General features: G+C 39.6%; 2 protein-coding genes across 6 annotated transcripts in view; one reads left to right on the plus strand and one right to left on the minus strand.

The window, feature by feature from the left end:
* LOC132378588 (dnaJ homolog subfamily C member 13) overlaps positions 1-3979 on the minus strand; it is a 190033-nt gene extending 186054 nt beyond the window's left edge. For 4 of the 5 annotated variants that reach the window (XM_059945636.1, XM_059945635.1, XM_059945634.1 and 1 more), the window contains exon 1: positions 3856-3979. The gene's annotated coding sequence lies outside the window, so the exon portion shown is untranslated. The remainder of the gene's footprint in view (positions 1-3855) is intronic. The other variant, XM_059945633.1, reaches the window with a different exon arrangement.
* Positions 3980-4029: 50 nt separating this feature from the next.
* Positions 4030-11195, plus strand: part of ripk1l (receptor (TNFRSF)-interacting serine-threonine kinase 1, like) — a 95335-nt gene continuing 88169 nt past the window's right edge. The window contains exons 1-2 of the mRNA XM_059945637.1: positions 4030-4590; positions 10648-10737. The gene's annotated coding sequence lies outside the window, so the exon portion shown is untranslated. The remainder of the gene's footprint in view (positions 4591-10647; positions 10738-11195) is intronic.

An 11195-nucleotide genomic window follows, 5' to 3' on the forward strand; every position in this document is an offset into this window, starting at 1 on the left:
GTTAGGATTAGTGCGGAGAGAGTGGAGGACAGTGCGTTCAGGAGGAGTGAGAGAGTGAGCAAGCTAAGGCTTTTCTCTTGAAAGCAAAAGAAGTTGATAAGTGACTTGATAGAGGTGTACAAGATGATAAAAGGCATAAATCAAGTCGACAGCCAGACACTTTATCCCAAGGCAGAAATGGCTAGTAAAAGGGAGTATAATTTTAAGGTGTTTGGAGGAGAGTATGGAGAGAATGTCTGGGTAAGTTTTTTTTAAAAACAGAGTGATAAGTATGTGGAACACCCTGACAGGAGTGGTGATAAAGGCAGGTACACTAGGGCCATTTAAGAAAATCTTAGAAAGGCCCCTGGATGATAGAAAAATGGAAAACTATGGAGCAGGGAAGGGTTAGATTGATTTTAGAGTAGGTTAAAAGGATGGCATTTTCTTCAGTGGGCTGAAGAGCCTGCACTGTGCTGTACTGTTCCATGTTCTCTGAAAGTTGCAACACAAGGATTCCTTGCATAACTAAGGTTTAGAGAAACTTGTTCATTGTTATTACAAAATCCTTAAGTCTGAAACAGGAAGAGAATACTGCTATGGGTCAGCCTGTCAAACAAATGAGCAATAAATCTCAATTTCAAAACCAAAGGTGGTAATAAGCTTAATAAGTGTGTTACATATGTGGAGAAGGAATTAGGTTGGGTATGTCATAATAATCTATATAAAATATACACTTCTAAACTGCATTGTCTAACAGCATAGATCAACTGCACAAAATAATGTTCTATACTTAATGTTGCAAAATGACTTCAATAAAAGTTATGAGCACAACATGCAAGGGAACATGAAAACAGATGATATACAAAGTTAAATTGCAAATAGTTTCTAAGCCCAAAATTAATATTTCTAGTAACACCAGCTACATACTTTTGCAAAGAAATTATACCTAATAGCATACATATGTTCACACACACATTCTAGAGGAACTCAGTACTGAACCTATGGAAAAAACAAACAGTCAATGTTTCGGGCCTAACAAAGGATCTCAGCCCAATAAATAAATAAATAAATATTGACTGTTTGCTCTTTACTGCTATCCGACCTGCTGAGCTCCTCCAGCATTTTGTTTGTGGTTCTTTGGATTCCCAGCATCTGTAGATTTTCTCACATTTGGGACATATTCTTGTTGAATTGGTAACAGTTCATCAAGTGTTCACATGGACCAAGGCAACTAATTAGACAAATAATGGAAGAAAACAAATTTCTAGGTCTACTGACATGAATGAACAAAAGTTGCTAGAGGATCAGTTGAAATAAAAGTACATGACTATCTTAACAGCAGAGTCACAATGAAATCTCAAAAAGAAACCAGTACAAATACTCAGTAAACATCAGAGATTATAATTCAACTGTTTTAAGAACAATGTCATGAGGTAAATTTCATAAGAGATTAGAATTATTGGCACAAATACAAAAATGGGTTAAGGAGGGTTTAAGAAAGGTTAGCAGATAGAAAAAGACTGCATCAAAAGGACTGTATCAATTAGGGATCTAAAGGAAAATGTTACAGAAATAGGACTGGGCTGCAGGTACAATGAGTGTTCTGTCATTGATACAGTATAATGATAGATTAAACAAAACATTACCAATGATCTGCACTCATCCGGTGATGCTGATTGAATTGACAGTTAAAGTCTATACCCAGAAGAACAGACAAGGAAAACTGCATTACTTCATGTACATCAGACAAGTTCCAATAAACTAATTCACAATTTTCCAAATAAACTGAAAATCATCAAGTTAGATTCAGACTATAATTGCTTGCCATCAAAAGATCAGCTATAAATTTTCTTTGTAAAATGTTTAAATGAAAAAATTTGATGTAACAGAAAGCATTAATCCTTCTGGTTAAGGTGAGCAAAAGCTTCTTCATATGAAATTAATCCATTAAACTTGACATTGCTATTTTAAAACATCCAGAATAACCAGTAGTTTAACTTGACCTTTATAACTACATTAGCCAACCCCACCCTTCATCGATAGCTGTATCAAGTGTCCTTCCCTTCAACTCCTCTTTCCAAACTAAACCACTTTAGTTTCACAAATCCTTCCTCATAGCTACATGCTTTTTAGTACTGGCAACATCCTCTAATGCTATGGCTCATGATGAGGTTTAAAGCGTTATTCTACTGATATATACACTTCCAGCAAATCCTCCATGTTCTTTAAGCTCTGCTTCAACTGGAAGGAAAATTATGCCTATTCAGCGCCTTTTGACAATGGACATACACTTTCTCTTGTTCCTACACACTGGTCACTGTCCTTCCATTTACTTTATTCCCTTCTAAAAGGCACCAAATGTAAGAAAGCTCTTACATTTCCACAGATTAAAAGCCATTTGTCATTTTTGCATCCAACTGATTGCCCTTGCTTCAGTCTAAAACTTTCCACTTCACTATTCTCTTTACACCCAGACTACTTTTGCTTTTAAAATGTTATCTTTCACACCTTGGAAATACTTTTTTAAAATTTTATTCATGCCCAAACTGTCAAATGTAGTATTTAAGGTAGCACGAGGCCTAGAAAGAGTTTCAAATCCCAGAGGCAACACACACAAAATGCTGGAAGAATTCAGGAGGTCTGACAGCATCTATGGAAATGAATAAACAGTTGATGTTTCAGACCAAGACCCTTTTGAATCCTTAAGAAGGGTCTCAGCCCAAAATGTCAACTGTTCCTCCAGCATTTTGTATGTTGCTCTGAATTTCCAGCATCTACAGATATTTTTCAGGTTTGTCATATCCCAGAGGATTGTCTTCTCCAATATAGAGGGACTTCATCCCAAGAAGGACTTTCAGCTGAATGAGCTCCATTCAGCTGAATGATAAACACCAAGGTGTTATTTTGAAATCTTCACATTCATCCCTCACCGATTATTATTGTGACAGTAAACTTCTACTCTATTTCATACTTTAGCAATAATATCTTGAAAAAAATTTAAGTCAATATAGAAGTGTATCTTTTTCCAATTCCTCCATTTGCTGCCTTTCTCTTGTTTGCTCCTTAATTATGAAATGTATAGCATGAATGCTCTATTGAAGGCAGAAGATGAAATCACTGAATTCCGGGAAACAGTACAAAGCAGAGTACTTGTGAGATATAAGAGAAAAATATGAAGTTCAGAGAAGCAGGAACTAAGTGGGATCACGGATACAGAGAAATCTTGTTTTCTGTACATTACATTTTGTTATTACAACCAGTCTAGGTTTTCCAATTTCATGGATCATGTATTCATAACAGATTCTTTAACAAAGAATCTCTTACTCTGCAGAGCTAATCTGTTCTGACATTTCAGTACCAATTGAACTGTCAGTTCAGTTAACTAGTGGAAACAGTGGCATCGTGCAAATCCTCGAACTACACTCCTGAACCTGTAATTCCCGGTCAGTTACACTAATACAATTGCTAAGGCTTTTAAGAACTTCTTTTTGTCTAAATTCGTGACCTCTGTGTCCTATACTACCGACTGACATATCCTATTTGTAAAATCAATATTAAGTTTCACAAACAAGTATTCACAGAGAAAAATAAAACACAATATCCAGCCGAGCCGAACAACGGGCAAGGAAGGCGAGATGGGCAAGCTGTCGACCGGGTCTAGGCACAGAAACTGAGGGCTGTAACTCCCCCCGGTCGCTGTCTACGAAGCAAAGGATGAGGCGCCTGCCAGCCTGTAGTTACCCGCCTCCGCCCCTCATACTCCTCTCAGGTGAACACCAACTCCAGCCCAGGGACGGTCGCCGAAGTTAGTCCAGCCCACACCACATCCTTCTGACCCCAAGCAAAGCCCGAATTCCGGGCGCGGCAGGTTACCTGAGGCGGTGAAAGAAGCCGGTTCTCGCTCCCGCCTCAGACAACAGCTCTTCACCAAGCTCCTTCCTCCCTTCGCCTAGGAAGCGGCCATTTTCTGACAGCTCGCACTGCGCACGCGCCCTCGTCTTCACGCGACCGCCGCCTGACAGACCGGAAATTGCTGCCGTCCGGCACGCGGATGTTGCGGTGTATTAAAGCGACGCTCGGCCGTTGCTACCGTCGGTAGTGAAGCTAAAGTCTTTCCCAAAATTACCAAGGGAGGGAGACCTCAGAAAGATCTGCTTGCTGAAGCTCTCTCAAATAGTCGGACGGCAGTTGTACGTCTAACATAATGAGCCACTTGCGATCCCTTCAACAACGTGCAATACCGTGCCTTATCTCAGCAGCTAAAGGAATTTCTTTGCACCCTGGTCTTTAAGAAAATGAAATAATCTGGATGACGGCGGTTTAACTGTAAAACATGTAGGAACGGCACATTTAAACAGACTAAGGTATATGGCCGTAGCCGTAAGGCAAGGAACAGAGGAGGATTCCGAACTTGACTGAAACGCAGGGGAATGAAACCTCCTCTACTTCATCTTGTTAGCTGGAGAACAAGACTAAGGACTGAAAGGGAAGATTGCTCTATTGGAAGAGAATGAGAAATTACTGTGCTCTTGTGTTTCAGAAAGGCGTAGCTCACTGGATACATCAGTAGGACCCGAGGGCTTCTCGAGACACGAACTGCTGACTCAGGTGGGAGTCTGTATTTCATGATAAACTTTGTGTGTGCTCTGACACAGCGGTCTTGTCGCACACTTGTTCCCCCGACCTGGAACATCTAACGATTAAGTGATAACTGCTCTACGTATCAAGAGAGTTTTCCACTGTGATCCTGACCACGGTTTGTATGTCGTCAAAAACGTAGAAACATAGAAAACCTCCAGCACAATACAGGCCCCTTGGCCCACAATGCTGTGTTGAACATAGCCTTCTATTTTTCTCAGCTCCATGTACCTGTCCAGGAGTCTCTTAAAAGATCCTGTCATATCCACCTCCACCACCGTCGCCAGCAGTCCGTTCTATGCACTCACCACTCTCTGTTTTTTTTTAAATCTTACCCCTGACATCTCCTCTATCTAATTCCAAGCGCCTTAAAACTGCACTCTGGTGTTAGCCGTCTCACCCCTGAGGAAAAAGCCTCTGACTAATAGAGTTGACGTGGATAGGCTTTTTCCATTGAGAGTAGGGGAGATTGAAACAAGAGGACATGAGTTGAGGGGCAAAGTATAGGGGTAACGCTAGGGGGAATTTCTTTACTCACAGAGTGATAGCTGTGTGGAATGAGCTTCCAGTAGAAGTGGTAGAGGCAGGTTCGATTTTGTCATTTAAAAAAAAAATTGGATGAGTATATGGACAGGAGAGGAATGGAGGGTTATGGGCTGAGTGCAGGTCGGTGAGAGTAAGTGTTCGGCACGGACTAGAAGGGCTGAGATGGCCTGTTTCCATACTGTAATTGTTATATGGTTATCCACATGATCAGTGCCTCTCATCATCTTATACACCTCTATCAGGTCACCTCTCATCCTTTGCCACTCCAAGGAGAAAAGACTAAGTTCATGCAACCTATTCTCATAAGCCATGCTTCCTAATCAGACAGCATCCTTGTAAATCTCCTCTGCACCCTTTCTATAGTTTCCATATCCTTCCTGCAGTGAGATGACCAGAACTGAGCACAGTACTCCAAGTGGGGTCATTTGAACATTTGTCTGTCCTGTTGGGTATGCTCTTTCATTGATTCCGATGTGTTTCTTGAATTTACTGTTTATGCCTACAAGAAAATGAATCTGAGAGTTGTATATGGTGAATAAATTTAATAATAAATTAACTTTGAATCTGGCGGAGTGCAACCGTGAATGTGGCTGCATGTAGTCCTGTTCTGAATCTGTTTAGCACAGCTGGCTCTCAGTTTGGGAACTCAGACCAGTACAATTATTTGTGGGATTATTCTGAAAGAATTTGTTCTTCATTTTCCATGAATCTTATTTCTTGTTGCATTAGCCATTTCCTGATCAGGTAAATTGTAATAGTGAAAAGACGGTCTGGGTGAAATCATTGATTATCTATGTGTGCCACATCATGGTGAATTGAGTGACACATGGATATCTGCCACCAGCCTGCAGTTGAGGAAGGTTGTTGAAGGAGAGAACAGGAAATAGATAATCTAGATATTTGGGTGGAGAAGTGGCGGCTCGAGCTTAATTCAGACAAGTATGAGGTGTTCACTTTGATATCCAGAAATTAGAAATTGAAGTGGGCTTTACCTGAAAGGTAAAAATGGGGAAAGCCTGCTAGCAGGGCTCTGGTGAGGCTGTATAGAACAATCCCCTGTACAGTAGATGCAATGGATTGCAGAAGTGTTGATGAACTCTGGCCATGAAGACGGGATGTCATTGATGGTGTAGCTCCACCCCACTGGAGGCTAAGGGCCCAAGTAAGTGAGTTAAACTAGCTCTGGAGCTTATTGCAACATGTAGCCTGTTAATCTATGTTTGACTCTAAGCACTGAAGGCAAACTATATTAGATGCTTAGCCAAATCTTATGAGATTATATAAAAACTTGGAAGGAATGAAAGGCTGTCTAGCTTGATGGGAGCAGGGAATAAAACACTCTTCACTAACAGTGCTCTATTAGTACAATTAATAGAGTAATAACATTCAATGGTTCAATTACCTTATTCATATACTGCACTTAAAGCATTATTAGAATTACTGATTGTGTAACATAAGGTGAAATATTTGTTACATTCTTGAACATGGTCTTCATATGACTTTCCAACTTTGGTACCATTGAGCTCTCTGGTTTAGCTCACATGGCAATTGTATCATCCCAACACAGCAATCAAACGACATTCTCCTTGCAGCCCTTTATAAATCTCATTGTCAGTTTTTTTTTGAGTTCTGCATCACTACAGAGGATGGTTGGGTGTACATTAGGTTGACCATGTGTTGAGGCTGGTGATAGCTGCAACAGTTGTATTAGCAGCTTCCCCATCAAGTACAGTTAGTATTCTGCTTGACTTGTGGAAACTGTGTGGTGGTTTCTTTCGAACTTATAGTCTTTTAACATCTTTGGACTATTTTTACTGTGCCATGGTCTTTTTTTTTTATCAATTATGGTATTGTCTGCACTGTTGAAACTATATGTTAACTATAACTATATGCAACTATGAGGTTTTGTGTAGGTCGTGTAGCTTTAGTTTTTGGTTTGTTGGGTGCCAGAGTAGGTCTCCTGACATGGTGTGTCTGGGTAGTCTTGTTTTGTCTGGTGGGTTTGAAGCTCCTTTCCGGAGAACGCACTAAGAAGGTAGCGCGATATTAATATGCAGCAGCTTCTCTGGACTCTGGATTTGGGAATTACCAACCATTATGTGGATTTTCTGGTGCAGTCTGTTTTGTCAACACTACATCCATATTGGCATGTCATGGTACCTTGTCCTTCTAGCTGAGGAACCATTTATGTCTCCAATTGGTTTCATAATATTTGTCTTCCCTTCATCAGCCCGAACTAATACTGATTTTTAAACAGTCCAATAACTGTTGCCCATCTTTCAAGTATCTAATCAAACACTTTAATATTTATTCAGCAGCTTTTTTGGGGTTCTCTTTGTCTTGTACTAAAGCAGATGTTTGACCTTTCATCACTAGAAACATTCTCCTAATTAGTGGTTTAACACTACAGAAAGATTTTGCGCTTAACGATTATTATCCTGTAGACTACAGACTCCTTGATGGATCATTGGGCAGAATAAACCAGTGGGGAGTAAAAAGCAGCATTTCTGGGCTGTGCACAGTCAGGTCGTTTCACGAGGAATTGATTGAACTCCAGATAATCCTGCCTGTTTCCTATTGTTTGAATGTTCTTAAGGCAAAGCTCGATGGATATTTGATGAACAAGAGGCTGAAAGGTCACTGTAGAACAGGAGCGCAGAGTTGAGGTTACGATCTTTTTAAATGGCAAAGCAGGCTAAAGCCGCCAAGTGGCCTTTCCTGTTCCTAACTGAATGCTCTTGTGTTTGCAGTGTTTTCACCTGATCAGTGTTTTCTGCTTCCAATGAATTGTTTGAAAGGGAGGATGAGAGAGTGATTTAAAAACTATACTCTGTAGTGTGGCAAACTATGGGAATGCCAAGTAAAATGCAATTGCTTGTTTTGTGCAGGAAAAGGAAGTATTTAAGATCAGAAACCCTCACAAAGAGTAAGTAAAACTACATGGCAATGAGTGCAGTCCTTCCATGTTAATCTCATGGGCATTGCCTCTATAGATCTGTTCTAGCTGGGTAATCCACATGCACCACACCAAAGATAGATTTGAGAGTAGTTTTGGGACTCTTGTCTAAGAAAGGATGTGCTGGAGAAGGTCCAGAGGAGGTTCATGAGAACAATCCTGCGAATATGATGAACATTTGGTGGCTCTGAGTCTGTACTTGCTACAGGTTAGAAGAATGAAGGATTGAAACCTATTTGATATTGAAAGGCCTAAATAGAGTGGACGTAGGATGTTTCCTATAGTGGAAGAGTACAGCCTCGGAATACAAGGATGTCCCTTTAGAACACATGAGGAGGAATTCCCTTAGCCAGAGTGTGGTGTATCTATGGAACTAATTGCCACAGGCAGCTGTAGAAGTCATTGTGTATACTTAAAGTGGAATTTGATAGGTTTATGATTAGTAAGGCATCAAACGTTACAGGGAGAAGGCAGAAAATTAGGATAATAAATTATGGAATGGCAGAGCAGACTTGAAGGGCCAAATGGCCTAATTCTGCTCCTCTGTCTTCTGATCTTGTAGTCTAAAATCAAAAGAGTGTGTGTGTAAGGTTTATTGAAAGTGGCAAGACAGAATGACAAAGTAGTTAAAATAACACATAGGATCCAGGGTTCTCTATCAAGTCTCCCCTCATTCTTCTGGATCAATGAGGGGAGATTTGATAGAGGTGTATAAAATTATGATGGATTTAGATAAGAGTGAATGCAAGCAGACTTTTTCCAGAGGCTAGGGGGAGAAAAAAAAAACAGGACAAAGGTTAAGGGTGAAGGGGGAAAAGTTTAAAGGGAACATTGGGGGGGGGGGCTTCTTCACACAGAGAGTGGTGGGAGTGTGGAATGAGCAGCCAGATGGAGCTGTAAATGTGGGCTCACTTTTAACATTTAAGAAAAACTTGGACAGGTACTTGGATGAGAGGTGTATGGAGGGATATGGGCCAGGTGCAGGTCAGTGGGACTAGGCAGAAAAATGGTTCGGCATAGCCAAGAAGGGCCAAAAGGCCTGTTTCTGTGCTGTAATGTTCTATGGTTCAGTGGTTTTGAACATAAAATCAGAGTACAAGAACGAACAAGTTATGAATTTCATAAAAACCTTGGTTTGGCCACATCTATAATACTGTGTCCAATTATAGGTACTACATATCAGGAAAGTTGTAAAAGTTTCAGACAGTATGTGGAAAATAAATCCGAGAAATGAAGGACTTTAGTTATACAGTAGACCAGGAAAGCTGTGATGGCTCTTCTCAGATGAAGCATGGGGTGATCTGACAGAGGTATTTAAAATTAGTTGGGGAAGTACATCTTGATGTGTAATTGGTGTATATCCTAGAGTCATTAGAAGACTATTTTAAAGAAGTTTAGATGAGACTTTCAAAGTGAAAGAAATTATCAGATAATCTGGGAAGGGACAAATTATTTCTAATAGTAGCTTGGCAGGACTAAGACATTTGTGGGGAGGGGGTGCTGCTATGCATGAAATAATTGTCATCTTCAAGTCCTTATTAAGTCATTTAGGAGGAAAAGTATGGGAATGTTATCTGTTGGTACTCCTGAGGAATAACGTGTTAGAATAAGTAGTACAGAAAGGAGCTGATAGATTTTATTATTCATCAAGTATATGGGGCAGAAAAGACACTAACAAGGATGCATATGTCAGAGAATGCCAAGTGAGACTAACTGTGTACCTCTTCAACAGGCTTTATTCTAGAGCACCATCATAATGTAGATTTGAATTTTCAGATTTAGACCTCCAACGAAACTCAATTGACACTTGAGATCAAGTACCATTTTAAAATATAAATTGCATTTACTGTGGAAAGCTGTAGAGGCAGCCTCATCACAGTAACACTGGGGATCATTAGAACTCAAATTTAAATAAAGTTTGCTGAATTCCAAAGAAAACAATCAACTAAACTCTGAAATCCTCTGACAGGAGGAGGAGTTACCAAAAGACACACATTTAAGTTGATTGTCAATGGGAGGGGAAATATGGAGATGTATTTACAGAATGGTGTGATCTAGAACAGGAATGATCAAACATCTTTAGTACTATCTTTCAAGTGAAAATTGGAGAAATTTACTAACATGTTACCTGTTAATGTTCCTCATTGCATACTCTTACTAGGAGTTGTTTTTTTTTAACTTAATGGGAAACGAAACTGAAACTAATCTTGATGTTTCAGGATTGAGTAATTAATGCTTTTTCAGCAACCGAATGGCTATGAACATGCTGATATTGTCTGTCAAGTGATACATATTATTTCAGGTAGTGAATATGCCAAGCCCTAGATTATCGTTGACATGTGTTGTAAAATTTGTTGTTTTGTGCCAGTTGCACAGTGCAAGGCATAAAAAAAGTATAACTTACAATAAAAAGTATTTAAAAAATTAAAAGTAGTGCAAATATGAAGTAATGTTTATGGACCGCTCAGAAATCTAATGGGGGAGGTGAAGAAGTTGTTCCTAAAATGTTGGGTGTGTCTTTTCAGGCTCTTGTAGTTCCTTCCTGATGGTAGTAATGAGGAGAAGACGTGTCCTGGATGGTGAAGATCTTTCATAATGGATGTCACCTTCTTGAGGTATCATCATCTGAAGATGTCCTTGATGGTTCTGGCTAAGTTAACAACCCTCTGCTGCCTCTTTCAATCCTGTATATTGGAGCTTTACTTCCAGGTAGTGATGCAACCAGTCAGAATGCTTTCCATTCCAGGATCAAAGTTCATATTTATTTGCCGTGTACATTTACATGTATTAGAAATTTGCTGTGGTGTGTTGGTATGATATGCAACAAAAGCAACAACATTCAGCAATAATAAATAATTATATAAAATAAGGTTAGAAGTAGAGATGTGGAATAAATGTGCAAAAATAAATAAATACCACAATGTAAATAACATACAAAGTGGTTTAAAGTCTTTACAGTGCAGTGTCTGAGGTAATAGACGGGGGATGTGGGAGGGGCTAATTAGAATGGTTAAACATATTATCTGCTTGGGGGAAGAAACTTTTAAGACTTTGTGAAGGTTTTAAGATCATA

This window comes from Hypanus sabinus, chromosome 20 (genome assembly GCF_030144855.1).
Source record: "Hypanus sabinus isolate sHypSab1 chromosome 20, sHypSab1.hap1, whole genome shotgun sequence".
NCBI lineage: Eukaryota > Metazoa > Chordata > Chondrichthyes > Myliobatiformes > Dasyatidae > Hypanus > Hypanus sabinus.